Below are 13,517 nucleotides of genomic sequence, written 5' to 3' on the forward strand. Positions count from 1 at the left end.
GATGGTTGACTAATAACCTAGTTGTGAAATACTGTAGACAGCTAGTCTCTCAGCCTCTGCCATCGCAGGAACTGCATGAATAAAATATGTTATTATAATATATAACAGTTCTGTTATTTTTATTAAAGAAATACATATTATATATATATATTTATATATGTGTGTGAGTGTGTTTTGGGGGTTTTTTAACACTTGAAAGACATTTTTTAACTGCATTTGTTTAGTTATAATGCTATGTATAAAGTTCTGCTTTCTCTGTTTAGTAACGTAATGCAAACAGCATTTGATTGTAATGATTCTCAGAAACCTGTAACAATGACAAGGGAAGTAAAAAAAAATAACAACAAAGGGTAAAAAACAAATATCACATGCTCTTCATCCTTGTTCTAATTTAAACTTTCCGCAAACAGAGGAATACACATCTAAATCTAAATTCTGAATAAACAGCGCATCTAATCATGTGATTCAACATCACTTTAGCGTCACGTTGATAAAAACCCATTCCCAAAGCATTACATTTCATGCTCTAAACAAAGTCATTTTTAAACAAATACAAACTTTTGTCAATAAACACCCGTAAAATCTGGGAAACTAAAACTATTTTTCTCCAGAGACACATTCATCCGGTCAGTGACTAATATCAAAGGTTCTCAGAGAAGGAAGCCATGCCTGCAACATGATGCAGAGTCGCCTTGATCATCCCCCGGCTTCAAGTATCCCATAATGCCTGAAAGGTCTGGGAATGGGAATGCTAAACTCGGTTGTGTTTGCAAACCCTAAAAATGTACAGCGGGTTGTTCGCTTCAATCTCCGTTCAATTGGCCATTAAAAAAAAATGAAACTTACGCCAGTCTGGATCAAACATTCAGCCTGATGGCTTTTCCAGCCCGGCCTGGCATCCCAGTCTCATTGCCATCTAGAGAGCTGTGCGGGGAAATGGCCAAGCGATGAAGAAACTATGGGTGCGGAATGCGCCTGACAAATGAGTTGATTTCATTTGGTTAATCGCGCTTCTGATTACGTAGTGAAATCGTAAAGAGTTCAGAACTCCGTACACTGGTCAACTGATTATTTAACGGCCGTTCATACAACAGGATTTACAGCTGTCGTAAATCCGCGTGGAATAATATGACATTTTCATGGGTTTCATAACATGCGACTTCTAAACTGGTTTACATTCACTAGCATTGATTTACTGCATGGAAAGGGAAATAATAGACAAAATAAAGAAAAAAAAACTTGCTGTCCGTGAAGTGGGGGTTGCCTGTTGTAACAATGTAGCTCTTTGTGATATTTTTACATTTTGAAATCACAAGCTTATGATTCATCAGGACTGGGTAACCCATACCAAAGCTGAACATAATTTATTCCACATAGGCCAGAGAGAAGTGCAGGAAGAGAAAAAGAAAGAGAGAGAGAGAGAGAGAGAGAGAACGTTGCCAAAGTCTAATATTGAGGGCTGATTCCAACTTTCCTCTCTTCCTTGCACGCACTGACACACAGTTATTCCCTAATGTTCTGGGAACAATTACCGTTTCCGAGGTTTAAATGGGGACAGAATGTCCCATATGCGTCAGTGACACCTGTTTGAAGTGGTTACCACAACCATGCAGCAGTACTGGGCAAAAACAAAAACAAAACAAAAAGAAACAAAACAAAACAAAACAAAGTGTTACTTTAAATGACATATTTTTTTATATTTCATTATTATTATTATAATTAAATACAATTAAATACAATAAAGGTAAAACTAAATAAACAAAAAAGTATAATATTGTAAACAATTATTTGGTAAAATTTTATTTTAAAAACATTATATTTATTAAAAAAATTCTAATGTAATAAAAGAAAAGAAAAGAAATTGTGACAAGTACAGATTTTAATCTGCTTTTAATGAAAACTTTTTAATCTGACATTATCATATTCTAAAAAATCTGTAATTCATGGTTTCTACCATCAAAAAAATGTCATCATGCTATGTATTTCTGTGTAAAACAAGAATGCAGTTGCAAGGGGAGTCTGGAGAGGCTCTAGTGAACTTACAGTAATGATCACTGGCATAGAAAGCAGCATCACGTTCTGGTTTCTGTTAGTTTGCAATATTGTATGAGGGAGTGTTTATTGATGCACATCAAAAAAAACCCCCAGTACTCTGCATCTCCACAGCTGGCACCCACCTTGGATCCCCAATTAGGAGTAAATGAATGAGCCGCCTGAGTGCGGTGGCTGCCAAGATTGCATGGTAATGATGACAGTGATCCATCCCAGATAAAGCAGCTTACTAGACCTCCGTATACCACTCTGCCTGAAGGTAGGAAGAAAAAAAAAAGGCACTTTTGAAAACCAAAAAAGAAAATCCCTTATTTCGTATTCATTATAATAATATATTGTTATTATATTTAGTTTATTTATAAACATTAATGCTACTATTTATATTACTTTTGTATGAATGTCTCTTTGCTATTTTCATTTCATCTTCTCTTTAAGTCATTTAAGGGTTTGCGAATAAAGAAAACGAATACCTGATGTCCATCTGCAGTGGATTTTTTTTCTTAGAATTGTTTTCTTAGATGATCAAAGATTAACGATCGTGTTTTAGAACAACAAAAGCTTCTTAGAGGAGAGCAGCGACTGGAAAAGCCGAGCTCGATAAATCCAGCTCTCAGCAAAAGGGCAAATGAGGCTATCATTCACCTGAAACGGGCTCTCTTGTTTTATGCTATCTATCATCACATCCACCCCCCAGCACCCCAACCGGGAACCTGCGGAAACCACCCCTGAGTTCAACCGTGAGCGCAGATGCATCAAGGCTACTGTGTGTACTCCCCTCTGCCCACCCATAACACGCCAGTCTTTACCCTAACTCTATTTCCACTCTCTAGTGGGAGCTACAGTCAGATACTGACCTGTTTCCAAAACCACAAAATGACTCATATGGAAATCAGAGGAGGACATTAACCCAAATGAAGTGAAGGGAGGAGGGAATCAGAAAGACTTAAGCAGCCTAAAATAATAAACCATGCACCGTTGTCAAATGCGCACGGTGGTCTGACTGAACTTGTCTTTTTAATGTTGTTTTTTCCCATTGCTTAAAGGAAAAGTTCACCCAGAAATTCTAATCCCGTCGGTATTTACTCACTTTACTTATCGACCCAAAGCTCGTTCGACTTTTCTTCTTTTGTTGAAGAATATCCTTGCGACTCTTTTCAATATAATGAAAGTTAATGCGAATAGACGCTGTCATGCTTTAAAGCTGCATGGTAAAGCACTATTAAAGTAACATTAAATTAGTACATTTTACTGTGTATTTCAAACAAGTGATCATTTCAGTGCAAAACTGCTTGTGTATGGGGCTTTTTTTAATTAAAAAGAGATATTCTTCAAAAAAAAGAGAGTTCTTCCATAAAAAAAGATATTCTTCCATAAAAATGTTCTTTCTTTACATATAAACTTTTACATACAAAGACACACTGTAATATATATATTTATTTTTTTAATTATTTATTTTCCAGGTGTTTTACCTATATATTGACAGGTATATCTTCATATCTTCACTGCTTTTTTATAGGTTATGGAAATGTCTGCAAAGTTATAAATCAACATATATTACAGCAAATTTACTTCTGACTGAAATATGTACTTCTAACTGACCAAATTTTTTTTTACTTATTAATTTTAATCAACATTTTTTCAATAAAGTCGGATACAAAAAAAAAAAAAACGGATATAACTTTGTATAAAATTATCCGAACCACACTATTTAATAAATATATACTAACATCAGTATAAAAGATATACAGGTTTTGCAGTCCTCAGACTAACAGGCACCTCTGTGGCACGCAGGGCATCGCAGATTTTTTCAAATTGAAAGACTTTAGGTTTATTTTGAAATGACTCATTGTTATTAGCAACTATCAAAACCCCACATCGCTAAACAACCAAACAGGAAATGGAGGAACCACATCACCCACCATGCGAGCTAAATCCATAGTCTCAATCACTACCCTCTCCATCACTCACAATGCATAGGATGTGAAAACTAATGAGGTCATTTCCAGAGCTGTGGACAGAGCCGGTCTAAGGCCTGAACACACAGTTACTCTCAACACACCAGAAGTTTTCAACACCAGTGAGGCAGCCATTATTACAAAAGAAAGAGAGGAAAACAGACAGGCAATGAAAACGGAGCTGTTTTCACACTTAGGTCCTAAAGCTACATTTAGTCCCTCAGCACATCGCTACTGTGGTAAGAGAGAGAGAGAGAACCCAAACACATCTGAAACATAACAGCAAACGCACCAGGATCTTGTTCAAACAAATGTTGTTGTTAAATGTCAAAGACTGAAATGATAATAATTGGAATTAGTTCAATTCAAGAAATGCTTTTCAAATGCAGTTTTAAACGTGGAAGCCATTATCTAAAACAGGTGGAGTGATTTTACAAAAATTGAATGAACTGGGATAGGTGCCCCAGAAATACAAATTATGTAATCGTTTACACCCTGATGGTGTTCATTGCTTCTTTTTTAATGAAAGACAAAAATGAGATTAAATGGAACTATTTTTGCACAATTAAATTAAGCCTTTTTAACAAAAATAATTAGTTTGAACTGATTTGTTGTAATTGGTCTTCTAATTTGAACGTATTTAGTTATGCAATGAAAAAGAGAATAAGCCAACAGGATTTGAACTTGGATCACACACCCACACACCCACCCACACACACCACACACACACACACACACTCTCTTGTTTTAAATTACAACAAGTCATGTCACTCACAATTTCACAATCTCATTTAAAAGCGGTAAATGGAGAATGTTAAATTAAAATGATGCTCAAACCATTTCCAACATGTTTAGACGTGATTTTTATTCTTTGTGTATATATATATATATATATATATATATATATATATATATATATATATATATATATATATATATATATATATATATATATGAAAGGAGTAATAAACATTTTAAACACACAAATAAATAAATGTTAATACACTTTGTGTATTATTTATATATATATATATATATATATATATATATATATATATATATATATATATATATATATATATATATATATATATATATATGAATTTACTACAATTATTTGAGTATACAAATGGATTTAATAAGACTCATTTTAGATAAATGAGTAGTTAATCTTTAAATGCTTTTAATTAAATAATTCATAAATAAATGAAAAAAAAAAAAAAACTAATTAAATTGGCACTGAACCTGACAGTCAGTGATAACAATACTTTTTCATTATATGGAAAATATGAGCACGTTGACTCCTTTTGTGTTCCATGGGAAAATGCAAGTTTCACTCAATATAAGGGAGGGTAAATGTTGACAGAATTGTCAGTTTGAAGCAAACGAGCTGCGGAAGGACTTAGACATGTCAATGAGTGTGAAATAGGTGGAAATTTTTGCAACAGCATTACAGACAAACAGTTTTAATGTACAGAAATGTTGAAACTCAGTTATCAAAGACAGATCATTTAAAATTAGCAAGGAACATCAGTGTCATCACACTGTAAAAAAAAATATGTAAAATATACGGTAAAAAAAACTGAAGTGCAAAAAATATGGTAACAACATTTTAGGTTTTACGGTTTTATGTTAAATTTACAGTTAAATACCATAATTTCTTATATAATGTTAATATACCAACCCAGTACAGTACTTAAATGTTTTGTACCTTTAAAATAACAACTAAATACTAGTGGTGATGTGAAAGACACAAAGCCCATCTAGCTTTTAAATATGAACATATAAAGGTGCTCTGTGTCATTCACACAAGAATGAACACCATCATAGTGAGACTCATTAAACTGAAATATGCAATAAATATGAATTTAACAACATTGCAAAAATTCAATTTCAGTTTTTTTACAGTTAAAATCATGGTCATTTTTTACAGTGCACAGATATTAATTAAAATTCTTCTTTTGTTATTTTTCATTGGAAAAGGTCTTGTTTAGTTTACATTAACTTCTAAGTTAATTTGCAAGTTACTGTTTAATTTATAATTATAATTAATTATAATTACAAATAATAATTACATAATGAATATGGATAGCTCACCAAATAGCTCACTCTAACACACACACAAAATAAATAAAACATAGAATTTCATTTCATTTCATTTAAATATTCTGTGGCATAATTTAGCCACAATTTAGCCTTTTTTTATTTTTTATTTTCTTCTGTGACACATAAAACAATATGCTCAGTATGAGTTATAATATCAAAATTGTCATTACCATTATTATTTGAAGCTATGTGAATGACCTTCCTTATGAAGGCAAGGCAGCTCAATAAATGCTTTCCACTCTATGTAACTGGCATCTAAAAAGTGTTCTCAGTGCTCCTTAAAATACATCAGAGCACCTCTGGAGAGGACAAATGAGGTAAAGACCTAGACTCACTATCGACCATCTGGTGATTATCAGCGCACGAGAGAGAGAGAGAGAGAGAGAGAGAGAGAGGCCTGTTAACAGTAAGCTCCAGCTGTCTGTCTCACCCAAGCCAGACTGAGGAGTCTCATGGTGGTTCAAGTGTGGGAAAAAAACACGGCCCCAACCTCAGGCCAGTTCTTGGGTTTGTGTTCAGAGTAGAGGAGATTACAATGGCTGGCTTTACAACTGGTTCCCGTGTACACGGCTAGCCACCGAACAAAATGCCTCAGGGCAGTGACTCATGGCATAAGCTTCCCTTCGCTTTTTGCGACCGAACGAAAGGCGGAAATTGGATCCAGATGCCGCAAGATAGCCAGAAACACATGGTTTGATGGCACTCGTGTTGACTGTTCCCCCATCAGGGTCTGACCCAGACAAACCCATTTGTATTGAATTTCGAAGTGTCGACCTGTGATTACTTGATTCGCTTAAACGGTCCTGAAAAACCTGCTGGAACATCAACAAAATAAAAACACAACAAATGCTCAGTGATGAAATAAATATGCAAATAATTTCCTCTTTTTACAGTCGCTGAAAAAGAACTGTGAGAACAAGAAAAGCAATCTACATCCTTGTGTTTTGAAAGCCAATGAGCACCTTTTCTTCGTAACAACCCTTCGTAAAGGTTTTTCAGATGTCAATGAAAATATGAATAACAGATATTTAGCACTATTTTTCCTGCTTACTAAGCAAATAAACAAAGTCTTGTGACATTGACCATGAACTTATTTGTATAAAAGGTTGGGTTTCTTTTCATTGATGCACAAGACGCTCTTTGATTTCCTCAAACCATGTTGGATTGCTTAATAATTAGGTTTTCTTCAGGTCAGAATGCTAAGGCTAAAGAGAGAAAACATAAAATACTGTACGATACAGAAACAAGAAAGAAAGAGCAAGAACCCTAAAAGTAAGTCACAAAAGACTTGTCATTATGAGACAAAAAAAAAAAAACATGTCATCATGTAAAAGCAGTGCAGTGTTGTCGAGAACACAAGGTGTTCTTGTACTAAGGTTAAAGGCATATTTCATCAAGAGGCTCTCTAATACTGCAGCTATGTGACATGCCCTCACTGGTAAAACACAGCAAACGCATGTTAGAATTAAATAGGACAGCATGGCTTTCCAGCAAAACAAATAACAATTTAGACAAAATAAAACACTGAACATCTGCAGCCAATAAGGACAAAGTTAACGGAGATGCTTTTGTTATTGCTTTTAAGCATGTCTACTGTTTAGCACAAAATGAGGCTGAAGCAAATTCAAATCTAAATTTAATTTCGCCCAAAGATTTTTCAAAAAACAGCAAAATTAATACTCATATCCAGTGATAAATGACGCTCACCACAATATTTAAATGTAGATCGTTATAATCTGGGGAAAAGTAAAGTTAAGTCATCATGAAAATGGTTAAATTTTATAAACATTATATGTCATGAACCAAGTACGTATTTAATGCCATTTCTTTGTTGATGATTTAAAGAAAAAAATCATACAAATAGCTATTTATATAATCTATAAAAATACACAATGATTCTAGCTTTTGTATATATATATATATATATATATATATATATATATATATATATATATATATATATTTTTTTTTTTTTTTTTTTTTTAATGTACTTGAACATGCTCATAAAGGAAGACTGCCTGATAAACATTAATTATAATAACAGATTTAATCATTTCATTTGTAAACCGAATTTGTAAATTGAAGTTTAGCAAAAATATTTGTCATGCATGCACACCTTATTTTTCTTGTGATATTATCAGTAGCACACATAGCACATGTTTTAATTGGCACTGTTCAGACTGTTACAGTGTTCAGACTAAAGAAAATGCATTATAAATAAAATGTGCTCTAACATTCTTTGCCTTTTGCCCTGAAATGAGAACCAGTGGATCTCGTTAGAAGTTCATCTGGAGATCAGAGCTAAACTGATTACGGAGCACTGAAATATGATTTAATACAAATGAAAACAAACAGGTCTAGTCACAATATTAGGCTGACTATCAGTCTCAGACTGTAGCATTTTTCTTCTTCTTTGTTGTGCAAAGTGTCATATATACTGCAGACATATAAAAAGAAAAACATGACAAAAAGAATGAATAAAATGAATTAATTACAAATAAACTAATTTAAAACCGCAACTTCTATAGCTCTGCAATGTTTTTTTTGTTCCAGCCACAGCAGGTATTTTAGTCTTCAAGTCTTCGATCAGTGAGGTCGTGATGATAAGAGGACTGAGGACGCACGGCGCTGAGAAAAGCAGATGATTCTGTCTGCCGCTTTCCCAATCAGCCACAAATATGCACAAAAAAATGCCAGAGTATCTCATCCTTCAAGTCTTATGGTTTTAATTATGATGCACACTTTTCTGGGTGTAACTGTGACCAGAGGCATGTGTGCAAGGTGGTTAAACCCTTTAGGTCAAAGGACCAAACACGTTACAGCAGTTGTAGTATATATATATATATATATATATATATATATATATATATATATATATATATATATATATATATTGCAATCGATATGACACAACAACACAAACAGAGATGCAGTGAGCGCCAGACAATGTGAAGAGAAGGTACGCTACACTAAAGGTTCTTAATTAGCATCTGTATTTCCACAAAGAACTTTTAACATCCGTGGAAACCTTTCAGTGCATATAAGGTTCCTTATAGAATTCTAAATCAAAATGGTTATTTTAAAGGCCTGTTCACATGATGATGATGTTTTTAAAGAAGTCATAGTTTTAAAAATCATTCCAGTGGACGGCTTCACTAAACAGGGCAAATTATCTTTGGGAGGGGAAAATTCTGTGTGTGATTTACTGACAATGTGCACATTAAAGAACACAGAACATTTCCATAATGACCGGTGCAATCTACCAAAAACAGCAAATTACCGCCTGCTTTAAGACATGTTTTTTGGGGGGGCGTTAAATATAGGCGCAAATACCAGCAATATAAAAGCATAATAATAACTTTGTCAATGCTAATTCAACGCTTTTCAGTGCTAATTCTTCACTGCATGTCTTTAGTACATGGTAGTATTATTTTAACTCCAAAATAATGGTTTCCGCTGATGCAAGCTGTTAGTGAATCTGGCTCTAAACATCTACACCATGACTACAGCAATAACTGCACAAAAGAACGAAATCGCAGGAGCCACTTTAAGAATCACTTTTAAACATTGACAGCCAATCGCCATCCATTACACTTAAGTAACATGCCTTTTATGAAGAGACCGTTGCTGTTCAATAGTGAATATGCGAATATAGTTATCTTTCTTGGTGTGAATAGGCTTTAGGAATTGTTTGGGGACCCCAAAATAGTTCTTCTATGGCATCACTATGAAAACACCCTTTTTTTACATACACTTGCACACGTCTTGTTGCTCTCTAAGTCCCTTCCTCTGGATGCTGTCTTTCATGCACTACTAACGTAAATATTAAATTACAATGCAGGCATTTTATCAACTAGACAAGACCAAATGGCTCACTGCTGATGACCTTTGTGGAGTTCATTTGACTTAGCTTTTTTTTTTTTTTTTTTTTTTTCTTCGACAGCTTGACATATACTGTTTGCACTTTTCCGAAGCAGTTTTTCTTCTCCCGCTGAATGAAACAAACACCAGCCACTGAACAGATAAAGAGATTTACTGGGTGTGTCCAAATCCATCTGAACCTACATTTCATTGTCAGACTGTCAGAACTTGCCAGAGATAGAAACGTACATGCCTATTATATGAAGTAGTACAGTCAGATCTTGTTAAATGACGAATAAAATCTTTTAATGGATGCCTCTAGGTGCTAGTTTTGCATGTACAAGGGCAAAACTGCTCTATAAAGCGGGTTGATTTATTCACTAATATGTGGTGTGGTGATAGGCAAGCTTTAGGTAATAGTTAACCTACTTCCAACCGACCAATAGGAAGAATTAATCACTCTTCAGTAGTTATACAATAATGACTGGTCTTCAGGAATCATAAAGCAAAGAAAATTGCCATTTCAGTGCACACGGTTAAATAAGACAAAGGTTGCAAGACAACATTGTGAACGGCGGGCGGGTGGACGTATGAATGAAATGTAGCATAATCACCTGCTTCTAGGCCGGAGTGATTAGTTAATTGCCGTGCAGTCTGCTAAATAAAACTACAGAGCGCACATGCAGTCTCTCCCCAGCATAATCAGTCAGGCCCCCGGATAAGTGCTTCCAGACGCCATTCCTACTTTACAGTTCCCTTCAAAACAAAACCCTCTTGTTCCCACACCCAGCTAGACTACATCAACAAGGTGAAATGTCAATCAGTGATTAAGAAAGGTAATGTATAAATAGTCTGTTTGCATGTTATACGTATGTATTATGTTTCGAAATTTACTGTATCGTAACATGAACGAAAAACCCAAGAGCCACATTGGATGAAATGGCGAGCAGACTTCAACATGAATGATTCTTAATTGGTGCAAACAAACCCGTCGCTGTGGGAAGCCAATGCAGGCGGCAAGGCGAAGACATGCTTTATTTGGACCGAGTGGCAAGCAAACAAAATATTTGATTTTGGCTCTCCAGCCAGCTGGCAGATTACTTCAGAGCAAAACCCAATGTCCCTTATTAAGTGGCACACATGACCACATGGGTCTTATTTTCTTTTGCGCAAGCTCAGGCCTAAAGTTACCTAGTGTTCAGAGACTTCAAAGCAAATATCAGAATATTATTTCCCTCAGATTCATTTTAAATTGAGAACAGGATCAATTTTGATTTGTGCGGTCAACAGATCTACAAGAACTGAGAGGAACAGGTGTCATTTAGCGACAGAGGCAACATTTTGAAAGTAGCAGGGTTGAAAATGACACATTTGGGGTTTATTTAAAAATTATTAATATATAAACTAAAGAGCTGTGAGATATAAAATGGCAAGATGCAAACCCAGAATTCGCAAAGAATTCGTAACCGTAAAAGGTCAATTCATAATTCAGATTAAAAAGTCAGAAATTCCAGAGGTAAACTCACAAGAAATATAATTGACGTGATATATAAACCTTTTTACTGTAAATACAAAGAGGAGAAATACACTCAAAAAACTTGAAAGGAAAATAACTTTCAATCACAAGAAATGTAAAAAATGATTCAGAGCAGCATATCAATCATGACTCTCACAAAAATCCTAAAAAAATATTACACGCAGATTTTTTCAAAAGAATTATTCATTTATGAAATTCTGTGGCATGACTCTGACATTATAAATTGGAATAGTGAGCTGGCACATTCATTTCTTATAATAGCATAAGAACTTAAATAGCTGTTTTTGGTCATAATAGTAGAACATCATTCATATAACTACTTTTAGATTATATTTGACAGCTTGAAATGTGGAACTAAAATAAACCAACAAATCGAATGCATTATTAACCACTTTTGCATCACTCAATTTGTTGCTTTTTGATTTACTTCTGTAAGACTAATTAAATCATAACACTGACTTTGTTTAGATACAGTCTATAGTAGCCCGCAGATCAGCAATGCATGCAGAAAGCGCGAAAAAGTGTCCCATTTACAAATGACTAAAAATGAAAATTGGTTTTGATTCCTTTTTATGAAATATTTGTTTGAATTATATCTTAAACAGTACATTTTAATATAAATAGCCTATTTTATTTATTAAACTATCACACACTAACAAATCAAAAGTAGTCTAATCTGGGGCTTATTTGATCTTTAATTCATCTCAGGTTCCCATCTCAAGGAATTTTGGAGCTTCATTGAAAGCAAGAACACCTGACATTTTGTGCAAAGGAATTAACATGGGCAATGTCACATATTTGCTTACATTTGGTTAGTGAAGTTGTGCTCTGCTAAACTTTGCCTTGCTCATAGACCCAATCAAACAGGATGGTGATCCCAGAAACTTTCCATGTCCTGGATTCCCTTCTACTCCACAATTAGGCAGCACACATAAACACATATTCACAAACCAATATAATTATGTTTCTGTAATTTAAGGCTGCGGGACAGCAAGGGAAGCTATAAATGTGCTAAAATTAAGAATCTACAGGTAAAAATTAAAGCGACATTTTAAAAAACGGTTTCAAAATATATCTCGATTGTTTTGTTGTTTTTTTTTACTTGACAAATTTGTTTCGGTTATTCTAATTTATTAAAAAAGGAGAAGAAGAATACGAAACACGCATTCAATTTTCTGAGTGTACTACTGTATACTTTTACGCCATTGGTCAATTTGTATAAAGCAAGCGGAATAGCTTTGGGATTGGACAGCTGGAAAGATCTCATCATTACCCAAGTTTAACTGACATTTGAACAAAGAGAGCTGTTGTCTGGGCAGTTCTTCCCAGGACAGAGTAAGTGACAAGCTCAATTGCCCTCCTACGCAAGGGTGGAGTCTCCCATACAGTATGACTCATACATACGCAAACTTAATACATGCATGCACTCACACACACACACAAACGTTCACAGTTTCCCCCTACAGTGGATTTCCTTTTCTGGGAGTTACAGGTGAAAGTGTTCATGAAGGTCTGGCTGTCTGGCTGTCTGAAGTCCCCGATAGTGAGTGTGTGAGCAAACTTTGTTTTCACTTGCTGTCCGGGCAACGGGCCAGACAAAATAGAACTTTTATACTTTGTTTCTAGACCTCTCCTTTGTAAGCAGGTCCTCACAGGGCTGTTAATTGTGTCATTTCCTCTTCCACAGTATAGTGCTCTGATTAGTCAAAGCCATAACCCGCAGGACCGTCTCTGAAGGCTGCCTCAAGAAGCCCATGGTAACTAAACAGTCCAGACAGTTTTTCCGATGGTCAAACATGCACAAAAAACAATGAATAAATAAATAAAAATATTCTAGTTGGAATAACTTTGACATCTTGTGAAAAAAGACGAGAATAGGCACTATTGCTTCTTTAATGCAGCTACAGATTACAGAATGAGGCATAAGTTATTTTTAAAAACGTAGCTCTTTTTAATTCAAAGTTCGCCCAAAAGATTCATGAATCAGTTAGTTTTGTATTTAGAAG

General features: G+C 34.7%; 1 long non-coding RNA gene across 1 annotated transcript in view; it reads right to left on the reverse strand.

Moving 5' to 3' along the window:
* Positions 1-2,018: 2,018 nt before the first annotated feature.
* LOC122356097 overlaps positions 2,019-13,517 on the reverse strand; it is a 35,795-nt gene continuing 24,296 nt past the window's right edge. The window contains exon 3 of the long non-coding RNA XR_006252281.1: positions 2,019-2,305. This is a non-coding gene — a long non-coding RNA (uncharacterized LOC122356097). The remainder of the gene's footprint in view (positions 2,306-13,517) is intronic.

This window comes from Puntigrus tetrazona, chromosome 2, assembly GCF_018831695.1.
Source record: "Puntigrus tetrazona isolate hp1 chromosome 2, ASM1883169v1, whole genome shotgun sequence".
In the NCBI taxonomy this organism is placed as follows: domain Eukaryota; kingdom Metazoa; phylum Chordata; class Actinopteri; order Cypriniformes; family Cyprinidae; genus Puntigrus; species Puntigrus tetrazona.